Source organism: Heptranchias perlo, chromosome 1 (genome assembly GCF_035084215.1).
Source record: "Heptranchias perlo isolate sHepPer1 chromosome 1, sHepPer1.hap1, whole genome shotgun sequence".
In the NCBI taxonomy this organism is placed as follows: Eukaryota; Metazoa; Chordata; class Chondrichthyes; order Hexanchiformes; family Hexanchidae; genus Heptranchias; species Heptranchias perlo.
Window position 1 is genome coordinate 81372554 of NC_090325.1, and position 12902 is coordinate 81385455.

General features: G+C 46.9%; 1 protein-coding gene across 3 annotated transcripts in view; it reads right to left on the minus strand.

The window, feature by feature from the left end:
• The window catches only part of cep135 (centrosomal protein 135), a 139684-nt gene extending 134297 nt beyond the window's left edge, over nt 1–5387 (minus strand). For 2 of the 3 annotated variants that reach the window (XM_067987188.1, XM_067987169.1), the window contains exons 1-2: nt 5278–5387; nt 4851–5068 (exon numbers count right to left, since the gene is read on the minus strand). The gene's annotated coding sequence lies outside the window, so the exon portion shown is untranslated. The remainder of the gene's footprint in view (nt 1–4850; nt 5069–5277) is intronic. The other variant, XM_067987185.1, reaches the window with a different exon arrangement.
• Between the last annotated feature and the right edge of the window lie 7515 nt (nt 5388–12902).

Here is a 12902-nt window from a genome sequence, read left to right on the forward strand (position 1 = left end):
CTCCTGCTCCTATTTTCTATGTTTCTATGTAAAGCTCATACCGCAGTACTCCTCAATCAAGTTTTGGCAATGCTTCCTTGGTCTCCAAACACAAAGAGGACAGCATCAAGCTCTTTTTTGTCAAGGTTCAGGCTTTGGGCCCCGCTGCATTCCCTCCCACTCCAGCTTTTGGGCTCTCCTGCATCCTCTTCGTCCAATCTTGAGCCCTGCTCCCTCCACAGCCTTGAATCCTATGGCTTCCCTAATAGGCCTAAATCTCCAGTTTCTACCTCATCAGCATACAGTACTACTTAAGGCATTAACTTCAGAACTACCATGACATCAACAGAAGACTATTCCAGCTGGGGATGCAAGATCTGGATCCACTGCTCCCTCCGAGGTCAGATCTTACCAACTGCCCACCCACCCCCAATGTACCATGCTCCTTCTCAACCCTCAGCGCACCCGCTCAGCCCAGATACCCACCTCCAATCGGATACATTCTGGTTCTCATCTTGCTGAGTGCCCCTTCTCTAAAAAGGTACAGAATACAAATTCAGTAAATGAATGAAGGAACATGTGTGATATGCATATGGGCACAGAATGAATATTGAAGAGAGAGGGAAGGACACTTATTCAAAGACTGGGGAAAGAATCAAGGACATAGAGAGCTACCCTTAACATAAGAACATAAGAAATAGGAGCAGAAGTAGGCCATCCGGCCCCTCGAGCCTGCTCCGCCATTCAACAAGATCATGGCTGATCTTCTACCTCAAACCCATTTTCCTGCAGTATCCCCATATCCCTTGATGCCTTTCATATCTAGAAATCTATCGATCTCTGTTTTGAATGTACTCAATGACTGAGCCTCCACAGCCCTCTGAGGTAGAGAATTCCAAAGATTCACCACCCTCTGAATGAAGAAATTTCTCCTCATCTCAGTCCTAAATGGCCTACCCCTTATTCTGAGACTGTGACTCCCTGGTTCTAGACTCCCCAGCCAGGGGAAACATCCTCCCTGCATCTACCTTGTTGAGCCCTGTAAGAATTTTGTATGTTTCAATGAGATCACCTTTCATCTTTCTACACTCTAGAGAACACAGGCCTAGTCTACTCAATCTCTCCTCATACAACAATCCCACAATCCCAGGAATCAGTCTGGTGAACCTTCGTTGCACTCCCTCTATGGCAAGTACATCCTTTCTTAGGTAAGGAGACCAAAATTGTACACAATACTCCAGGTGCAGTCTCACCAAGGCCCTATATAATTGCAGTAAGATATCTTTACTCTGTACTCAAATCCTCTTGTAATAAAGGCCAACATACCATTTGCCTTCCTAATTGCTTGCTGCACCTGCATGTTAACTTTCAGTGACTCACGTACAAGGACACCCAGGTCCCTTTGAACATCAACATTTACCAATCTTTCGCCATTTAAAAAGTACTCTGCACTTCTGTTTTTCCTACCAAAGTGGATAACTTCACATTTTTCCACATTACACTCCATCTGCCATGTTCTTGCCCACACACTTAGCCTGTCTATATCCCCTTGAAGCCTGTTTGCATCCTCCTCACAACTCACATTCCCATCAGCAAACTTGGAAATATTACATTTGGTCCCCTCATCCAAATCATTGATATAGACTGTGAATAGCTGGGGCCCAAGCACCGATCCCTGTAGTACCCCACTAGTCACAGTCTGCCAACCTGAAAAAGACCCATTTATTGCTACTCTCTGTTTTCTGTCTGTTAACCAATTCTCAATCCATGCCAGTATATTACCCCCAATTCCATGTGCTCTAACTTTGTTCACCAACCTCCTGTGTGGGACCTTATCGAAAGCCTTCTAAAAATCCAAATACATCATATCCACTGATTTCCCCCATATCTATTCTATTAGTTACATCCTCAAAGAACTCCAATAGGTTTGTCAAACATGATTTCCCTTTCATGAATCCATGTTGACTCTGCCAAATCCTATTATTATGTTCTAAGTGTCCTGCTATCACATCCTTTATAATAGATTCTAGCATTTTCCCTAGTCCTGATGTCAGGCTAACAGGTCTGTAGTTCCCTGTTTTCTCTCTCCCTCCTTTCTTAAATAGTGGGGTTACATTTGCTACCCTCCAATCTGCGGGAATCATTCCAGAATCTATAGAATTTTAAGAGGATGACAATCAATCCATCTACTATCTCTGTAGCCACCTCTTTCAAAACCCTGGGATGTCGATCATCAGGTCCTTGGGATTTATCGACTTTCAGTCCCATTAATTTCTCTAGTGCTATTTTTTTTTTTATTAATACTAATTTCTTTCAGTTCCTCATTCTCGCCAGACCCTTAGTTCTCTAGTATTTCTGGGAGGTTTTTTGTGTCTTCTTCTGTTAAGGCAGACACAAAGTATTTGTTTAATTTCTGTGCCATTTCCTTATTCCCCATTATAAATTTTCCCATCTCTGTCTGAAAGGGACCCCATATTTGCCTTCACTAGTCTTTTCCTTTTTACATACACGTAGAAGCTTTTACAGTCCGTTTTTTATGTTTCTCACTAGTTTATTTTCATTCTATTTTCCCTTTCTTTATCAATTTCTTGGTCCTCCTTTGCTGAATTCTAAAATGCTCCCAATCCTCAGGCTTACTGCTTTTTCTGGCACTTTATATGCCTCTTCCTTTGATTTAATACGATCTTCAATTTTTCTTGTTAGCCACGGTTGGACCACTTTTCCTGTTAGGTTTTTGTGCCTTAAAGGAATATATATTTGTTGCAAATTATGTATTAATTCTTTAAATGCTAGCCACTGCCTGTCTACAGTCATACCTTTTAATGTAGTTCCCCAATCAAGCATAGCCAACCTGTGCTGCATACCTTCGTAGTTTCCTTTATTTAGATTTAAGACCCCTAGTTTTGGATTGAACGATATCACTTTTAAACTTAATGAAGAATTCTATCATATTATGGTCACTCTTCCCTCAGGGCTCCTTTACAACAAGATTAATCAACCCTTTCTCAATGCACAATACTAGATCTAAAATAGTCTGTGTTCCCTAGTTGGTTCCTCAACATACTGATCTAGAAAACCATTTTGTATACATTCCAGGAATTCGTCCTCCCCAGTATTAGTGCCAATTTGGTTTGCCCAATCTATACATAGATTAAAGTTCCCCATGATTACTGTATTACCCTTCTAACATGCGCTTCTAATTTCCTGCTTTATACCGTGCCCTACATTACACTACAGTTTGCTGGCCTATAAACAACTCCCAACAATGTTTTCTGCCACTTGCTGTTTCTTAGCGCCACCCAAGCTGATTCTACATCTGGATCTTCTGAGCCAAGATCCTTTCCCACTATTGTACTGATCTCATCCTTTATTAACCGTACTACCCCACCTCCTTTTCCTTTTTGCCTGTCCTTTCTAAATGTCGAATATCCTTGAATATTCAGTTCCCAACCTTGGTCACCCTGCAGTCACGTCTCTGTAATGATTAGATCATACCCATTTACTTCTACTTGTGCTGTCAATTCATCTACCTTGTTGCGAATGCTGCGTGCATTCAAATAAAGTGCCTTTAATTTTGCCTTTTTAACTTACAGATGGGGCCTTGGTTTAACAGCTCATTTGAAGGATGGCATCTCTGACAGTGCAACACTCCCTCAGTCAGCCTAGATTATATGATGAAGTCCTGGAGTGGAGCTTGAACATACGACTTCTGAGGTGAGAGTGCTACTAAGAAACCAAAGAAGAAAGTTGGGTACAGGGGCCACTTGTTATGCCCTGGCACCCAGCATTCAGAAATTGACAGAGAGGGTACCAAGCCTGACCTAGAAGAGGAGCCAGTGCAAGTGCTCTAACAGCATTGGCCTCATCAAGAAAGATAGAGATTCTTAACATTTTTACAATTATTGGCCATTTCTTTTTACTCAGCTTTCCACCCCAGATTGCTGCGATTCCCTGGCAGACACCCAGAAGCCCACCTCTGGTAAGGCAATGATCTCAGCCAGGATCAGACAAACAGAAGTGCCCACTTGCCTCTTATGCTGGCACAAATGTCAAATGGAAAGCCTAGGCTAAACTGTTTAATGCAACTTGGGCCTGAAGTTAACCAAATCAAATTTATACAAGAGGTCCGATACCATCTTGAAGAGGTAGTATGACCCTTTTTAGGCTTCACACCAGCTGTAGCATAATCAAAAACAATACAAGCTAAAAAGTTCCCAGATGGTCTAATAAAATTTTTTTAAAACTTCACCTTAATGTTAACTAAGTCAACTGAGCCAGCGGGAGGGTGGACATCACAGGGTTTGGGGGGGGGGGGGAGAAAAATTCAGGTGAGACATATAAACTGGTCACATTGAATGACAGATTAAAGGCTCAAAATCAAAGGGAAATTAAGGTTAGGAGGATCGTTCTAAAATCACATTAAGTCTTATCATTTCAGGCAACAGAGGATTATAGCAAGTTCCTAAAAATAAAATAATGGAGAGGAGGATTATTTGCTTATTTGGCAAGGACAAATATGACAAACGTTCCTCCTGCATATTGAACAATGAAGCCCATTAATGTGGAATTTCCTTCAGGTTAAGTTTGTTTCTGATAGGAGTCAGCCAGGAATTAGTCAAATTGTTCCCTGAGCAGTATGACTTGTACGAAGGGTGAAACATCCTGCAAACATGATCGTGCCCGTCAGTCGGGCGAGTCTTGCACTGACATTCATTCAGAGGAGATGCTGGAAGGTTTCCCAGTGCCTGAACTTCAAATCAAGGTCCGGCTATCAGGACAGAGCTCTGCACGGAGACGGCAGCACGCATGCGCCGGCAGCACGGCCCGGGTCGGCGGCCCCGTTTTGTTCTGAAATAAAAACAGAAAAATACCGGTTCCCGGTCCGGGTCCGAGTCTGGGTCCGGGGTCAGGGTCTGGGTCTGGGTCCGGGGTCCGAGGTCAGGGTCTGGGTCCGAGTCCGGGGTCAGGGTCCGAGTCTGGGTCCGGGTCCGAGTCCGAGTCCGGGGTCAGGGTCTGGGTCTGGGTCCGAGTCTGGGTCCGGGTCCGAGTCCGGGTCCGAGTCCGAGCAGCCGGGCACCGAGTGCCAGAACTGTCAAAAAAAAATAACACAATTACTGCCGGCCGAAAGGAGCCCTGCCCTTTAACTAGAGGCCTACGCCTCCCCCACCTCATCGGCTCGGCCCGGCCCGGGGCCTCGCCCCTCGCCCGCCGCTTCAGTCCGACAATTGCTGGGGTTTCCGAGTCTGACCTCAACAGGCTCCCGGCCCCGGCGGCTTCTGCCGCGCCCTGTCCGCTTACCGTTGATTTCCCGGCCGCCGCAGCTCGTCTCTCAGCCGCTCCGCTTCCTGCTGCCACCGCCCGGACACCGAGTATCCGCGGCAAGAGGTTTGAAAATGGCGCGCATCCCGTCCGGTCCGGTCCGTGAGCGGCGGGACAGCGCCCCCCAGCGGACAGGAGGGGGGACGGCACCTCCCGTCCCTTCTGATCCACATCCCCTCACCCTTTAATCCTGATTGACATTTCAAAATCATTTTTCGGGATATGGGTATCGCTGGCAAGGCTGGAATTTATTGCCCATCCCTAGCTGCCTGTGAGAAGGTGATTGTGGGCTTTCTCCTTGAATCCCTGCAGTCCATGTGGTGAATGTTTGTTAGGTAGGTCGTTCCAGGATTTTGACCCAGCGACAATGAAGGAACAGCGACATATTTCCAAGTCGGAAATGGTGCGAAACTTGGAAGGGAACTTGGAGGTGATGGTGTTCCCATGCACCTGCTGCCCTTGCCCTTTTAGATGGCGGAGGTTGTGGATTTGAGAGATGCTGCTAAGGAAGCCTTGGCGACTTGCTGCAGTGCACCCTGTGGGTAGATATGTTGTAGCCACGGTACGCTGATGGTGGAGGGAGTGGATATTTAAGCCAGTAGATGCAATACTGATCAAGCGAATGCTAAGGAAGGATATACTTGCCTTAGTGGTAGTGCAACGAAGGTTCACTGAATTGATTCCTGGGAGGAGAGGGTTATTCTATGAGGAGAGATTGAGTAGAATGGGCCTATACTCTCTGGAGTTTAGAAGAATGAGGGGTGATCTCATCGGACGTTTTGGACTGAGATGAGGAGGAATTTCTTCAATCAGAGGTTTTGAACCTTTGCAATTCTCTACCCCAGAGGGCTCTGGATGCTCAGTCGTTGAGTATATTCAAGAATGAGATCAGCCATGATCTTATTGAATGGTGGAGCAGGCTGATCTTCAACCTCATCTCCACTTTCCTGCCCGATCCCCATATCCCTGGATTCCCCTAGAGTCCAAAAATCTATCTATCTCAGCTTTGTACATAATCAATGACTCAGCATCCACAGCCCTCTGGGGTCGAGAATTCCAAAGATTCACAGTCCCCTGTGTGAAGAAATTCCTCCTCATCTCAGTCTTAAACGGCCAACCCCTTATCCTGAGACTATATCCCCTAGTTCTAGACTCTCCAGCCATGGGAAATAGCCTCTCAGCATCTACACTGTCAAGCCCTCTCAGAATCTTATATGTTTCAATGAGATCGCCTCTCATTCTTCTAAGGGTAATGGTCGACAGGTGTTTTTGCGACTGGAAGGCTGTTTCCAGTGGAGTACCGCAGGGCTCAGTACTAGGTCCTTTGCCTTTTGTGGTATACAGTAACGATTTGGACTTAAACGTAGGGGGCATGATTAAGAAATTTGCGGATGACACAAAGATAGGCCGTGTGGTTGATAGTGAGGAGGAAAGCTGTAGACTGCTGGAAGATATCAATGGACTGGTCAGATGGGCAGAAAAGTGGCAAATGGAGTTCAATCCGGAGAAGTGTGAGGTGATGCATTTGGGAAGAGCAAACAAGGCAAGGGAATACACAATAAATGGGAGGATACTGAGAGGTGTAGAGGAAGTGAGGGACCTTGGAGTGCATGTCCACAAATCCCTTAAGGTAGCAGGGCAGGTAGATAAGGTGGTTAAGAAGGCGTATTGAATACTTTCCTTTATTAGCCAAGGCATAGAATATTAATTGTAAACAATTTTACAACACCAAGTTATAGTCCAGCAATTTTATTTTAAATTCACAAGCTTTCGGAGGCTTCCCCCTTCCTCAGGTGAACGATGTTCACCTGAGGAAGGGGGAAGCCTCCGAAAGCTTGTGAATTTAAAATAAAATTGCTAGAATATTAAAGCAGAGATGTTATGCTGGAACTGTATAAAACACTAGTTAGGCCACAGTTTGAGTACTGCACACAGTTCTGGTCACCACTTTATAGGAAGGATGTAATTACACTAGAGAGGGTGCAGAGGAGATTTATGAGGATGTTGCCAGAATTTTAGCTATGATGACAGATTGGATCGGCTGAGGTTGTTTTCCTTGGAACAGAGGAGGCTGAGGGGTGATTTGATTGAGGTGTACAAAATTATGAGGGGCCTAAATAGAGTGGATAGGAAGGACCTATTTCTCTTAGCGGAGGGGTCAATAACCAGGGGGCATAGAGTGGATAGGAAGGACCTATTTCCCTTAGCGGAGGGGTCAATAACCAGGGGGCATAGGTTTAAAGTGATTGGTAGAAGGATTTGAGCGGAAATTAGGAAAACATTCTTCACCCAGAGGGTGGTGGGGGTCTGGAACTCACTGCCTGAGAGGGTGGTAGAGGCAGAAACCCTGTGCATCTGAAGAGCTGTGACCTGTAGGGCTACGGACCAAATGCAGAAAAGTGGGATTAGGCTGAATGGCTCGTTTCTCAGCTGGCGCGGTCACGATGGGCTGAATGGCCTCCTTCTGTGCTGTAAATTTTCTATGATTCTTTCTATGATTCTAGGGTTGCAAATGCTTCAGCCTTGTCTTTTGCACTCGGATGCTGGGCTCCACCATCGTTGAGGATGGAGATGTTCATGGAACCTCTTCCTCCTGTTAATTGCTTAATTGTCCTCCACCATTCATAACTGATGTGGCAGGACTGCAGAGCTTTGTCCTGATCCGTTGGCTGTGGGATGGTTTAGCTGTATCTATAGCATGCTGCTTTCAATACTAAGCATGCATGTAGTCCTGTGGTGTAGCTGAACCAGATTGCCACCTCATTTTAAGATACGCCTGGTGCTACTTTCGGCATGCTCTTCTACACTCCTCATTGAACCAGGGTTGGTCATCTGGTTTGATGGTGATGGAGGAGGGAGGGATATGCCGGGCCATGAGGTTACAGATTGTGGAGGTATACAATTCTGCTGCTGCTGATGGCCCACAGCACCTCACGGTTGCCCAGTTTTGAGCTGCTAGATCTGTTCATATCTATCCCATTTAACACGGTGATAGTGCCACATGACACAAAGGAGGGTGTCCTCAGTGTGAAGACGGGATTTGGTCTCCACAAGGACTGGGCGGTAGTTACTGCTACCAATGCTGTCATGGACAGACACACCTGCGACAGATAGATTGGTGAGAACGAGGTCAAGTAGGTTTTTCCCTTGTGTTGGCTTTCTCACCACCTGCCGCAAGCCTGTCTGGCAGCTATGTCATTCAGAACTCGGCTAGCTCAGTCAACCACCAAGCCAATGATGGACATTGACGTCCCCCACCCAGAGTACATTCTGTGCCCTTGCTACCCTCAGTGCTTCCTCCAAGTGGTGTTCAACATGGAGGAGGATTGATTCATCAGCTGAGAGAGGGCGTTAGGTGATAATCAGCAGCAGGTTTCCTTGCCTATGTTTGACCTGAATCTATGAGACTTCATGGGATCCAGAGTAAATATTGAGGACTCCCAGAGCCACCCCCCTCTCCCCCCCGTATAGAACTGTGCCTCCACCTCTGGTGAGTTTGTCCTGCTGGTGGGTCAGGACATACCCAGGGATGGTGATGGAGAAGTCTGGGACATTGGCTGATAGGTATGATTCTGCTTTTTATTTCCAGACCTTTTTAACTGAATTCAAATTCTCAAACCGCCATGATGGGATTTGAACTCGTGTCCCCTGGATTACCAGTCCAGTCACATATATTAATGAACTGGACTTGGGTATACAGGGTATAATTTCAAAGTTTGCAGATGACACGGAACTCAGAAATATAGTAAACGGTGAGGAGGATGTAGACAGACTGGTGAAATGGGTGGACACATGGCAGATGAAATTTAACGCAAAGAAGTGGGAAGTGATAGATTTTGGTAGGAATAATGAGCAGAGGCAATATAAATTAAATGCTACAATTTTAAAGGGAGTGCAGGAACAGAGACACCTGGGGGTGCACATACACAAATCTTTGATGGTGGCAGGACAAGTTGAGAAGGCTGTTGAAAAAGAATATGGAATCCTATGCTTTATTAATAGAGATATAGGGCTCTATTTTTGCACCCGCGATCGGGTGCGTTCGTGGCGGGGGGGGGCTGCGAAAATCCGTGATTCCCGGGGCGGGTCTGGAGCTCGGCTCCAACCCGCCCACTTCCGGGTTCCCCAGTGATGCACTGACATGCGCGTGCAGCCCCCGCATGTGGGACTCCCGCCAGCAATTAAAGCTGGCGGGGAACCACATAAAGTACTTAAACAGGTACTTCAGGTTGTTTACAGGCCTGATTGACCTGATATTTTACGAGGGATGGGATTTTGAAATGAACTGAGACTGTTTCCCATACTGGGGGAAACACTCCCAGTTCAAATGGACGTGTTGCAGCCATCAGCCTGTGGCAGCTGCAAAGGTCCATTTGACAGGTGGGGGCGGGAGACCCTCACTCATTGCAGGAGGCCACTCTGTCACTTTGGACAAAGTTTGGCCTTCACCACCCTCCTCCTAACAATAAAATTCACAAACTTGCATACTTACCCCGGTGTCCAGACACATTTACCTACCTTGCGGACCCCCTCAAATGTACATCTTCCGGATGGGGGCCGCCGTAGCTGCAGTCATGACCTCCTCGGAGGGCGAACAGCATCACCAGCCTCGCCGGCCACGCCATCCACCTCTGACACGTGGAGCTCCACAACACAGTGCTGTGACACATCCACCTGCACAGCAGGAGGGAGGCCAATGGCAGAGAGAGATGCATTGCAGAAGGCACTACCCTCGCCACAGGGTCTACAGACCGAGGCTCAGCTTCCTGGACCTCTCTGAGCAGCAGTGCACACGGAGGCTCAAAGTCACTCGACATGTAGTCATGGACATCTGCAGCCTCCTTCATGCCAAGCTGCTCCCGGCTGGCCCGAGCATCATCTTCTTACCTGTCGCTGTCAAAGTCACCACTGCCCTCAACAACCTCTCCTCCGCATCCTTCCAGGGTGCAACTAGGGACATCGCCGACGTCTCTCAGTCATCTGCACAAAAGAACCCTGCAAATACACCTACATCCACTCTGCAGTGACACAATGGGTGGCATCAGTTGTGGGTCTTCATAGTGATCCTCAGGAAAGGGAATTATTGCACAAACCAGACAAAATTCGCAAAGACGTGGCAGTAGTGGTGACAATATAATATGTAATGTGAGTTGATCAGAAATTAAACATAAGTAAAAACCAAGACAAACCCTCAAACACCCTTCATGCTCATGACACATTTGCCTTACGCTTTCTACTACACATATGTGATGCATGCCCTGTGGCTGCAGCACAGGTAGTGGCAGGTTGAGTGAGGCTGACCGTGAAAGAGATGCATGAGAGGGTGAGTATGAGATCGAGCGAGTATGAGATCGAGCCATGAGATTGTATGAGGATTGGGTTGAGTGGTAGTGGTGGGTTGAGTACTGGCGAGGTGAGTAAGTGCAGCTAAGATGAGGATGAGGATGAGCTTTGAGTGGGTGTGAGGGGTGATGTGATAGAGTAGTGTTGGCAGTGCAGAAGGAGATGTGGGGTGGGGGCGGTGATGTGGCAGACGGAGTGTAGGGGAATGAGTAAGTGTACTCACTTCGGCTGACCTACTTAGGTCATTGAAGCGCCTCCTCCACTGTATGCAGGTGGGTGATATGTTGGTGGTGCTGGTGACCTCCTCTGCCACCTCGAGCCAGGCCTTCTTGGTGGCAGAGGCAGGCCACTTCCTCCCGCCCGCCAGGGAGAAGATCTCTGTCCTCCCCCTCCTCCTCCTCACCCCATCCAATAAGAGCTGGAGTGAGGCATCATTAAACCTGGGAGCAGCCTTCCCCCTGGGCTGCTCCATGCTGTAATTTTTCCTATTTTCTGCAGCATCAGTCAGTGGAGGACTGCCCCTTTAAATAGGGCTCCTCCAGCTGACAGACCTTGCTACGCATGCGCAGTCCGCCCACCACGTAGCTTACCAGCGGAAAACCCGGAATCACAGGTAAGTGGCTCCAATTAGCCTGCGATTCCGTGCGGAGCACACTGATTTCACCGGGTGCGTTACCCACGCGTCCAGTCGACCCCCCGCTGAGAACCCGCCGCCCTGCTAATATCGAGCCCATAGGGTACATAAGCAAGGACATTATGCTAAATCTTTATAAAACACTGGTTAGGCCGCAGCTGGAGTATTGTGTTCAATGATAAACGAAAGAGCAGGGGAATGGGACCAAATGGATAGCTCTTTCAAAGAACCAGCACAGGCACGATGGCTGTGCCATACAATGATACTATGATAACCACTGTACCCCTGTGGAATACTGACTTTGCTCTCTGTGTGCATTATATATTAAAAGTGGTAGGTGGGTCACAACATTCCATTTCAAGATGCATTGAAAACCCCAGTCTCAAATTCTTAATGGAATTTGTCCATTATATTTACCTGCAATATCTGTTATGGCTGTAGGTGGCGCTGTAATATGGTTTTGAATATTAAAGACAGAAAATGCTGGAAACACTCAGCAGGTCAGGCAGCATCTGTGGAGAGAGAAACAGAGTTAACGTTTCAGGTCGGTGACCTTTCGTCAGAACTGGAAGATGTTAGATAAGAACAGCTTTTAAGCAAGTACAGAGCCAGAGAAAAGGAGGGGGGGTGGGGGGAAGAACAAAAGGGAAAGGTCTGTGATAGGATGGAGGGCAGGAGCGATCAAATGACAAAAGGAATATTGGTGCAAGGCAAAAAGGGTGTGATGGTGGGACATTGTTGTTGTTTAGATCTTAACCACTGCTCTCATTTTTTTAATCTCGGACAGCAGTTGCTGGTGATGGAGGATGGCTGCGCCAGAGCCACTGGGGGTGGAGGAGGTGGGGGCTGGCACTTGGGGTGGGGATCCCCTATCAGTACATACTGGGGCGAGGGGAGGGGGCGGTCTGCACCCCAGGGGGTCTACCTATCTTTCTTCCGCCACATTCCTGGGCCACGGAAACCCTCTGCACTTTGCCAGATTTTCCACGCTCCCTTCCATCTCTGCTATTCTGCTGGAACCATTTACACCTCCTCTGAACCCATCTTTTCTTTCTTTTCTTGACCCATTATCACTCCCTTTTGCCTTGCACCAATATCCCTTTTGTCATTTAATCACTCCTGCTCCTTTTTAAATTTCCAAACATTTAGTTTTGCATGTTTTGAAATCTAGGAATTTCAATTGGGTTAACTGAAAAATGTGGGGAATTACGAAAACCATGGAGTCTCCCCCAGAAATGCAAAAATCAGAAAATAAAATATTGAAAAAACTTGATAAATCATATGAAACAAAAATCAGATGGGAAATGATCAAAAACACTGACCCTGAGGTAAGGCGTCCAATCACTGCAGAGCAGCAATTAACAAAGAAAATACTGAACTACATAGCCAAAACAGTAGAATACAAATCAGAGAAAATCATGCATAAACTGTACAGTTCTCTGGTCAGATCACACCTCCATGTTGCACTTGGGGAGTGGCCCCCAAAATTGGGTTGGTAGGCCCAAGTGCACTTGTTACTCAACTGCTGATTTCACGGGGAAGTTCTGACAATTTTTATGGCTGTGGTACAATGATGTTCTGACCTTATTAGATGCAAAGGAATTATCTAAATTAATGATAACTGGTC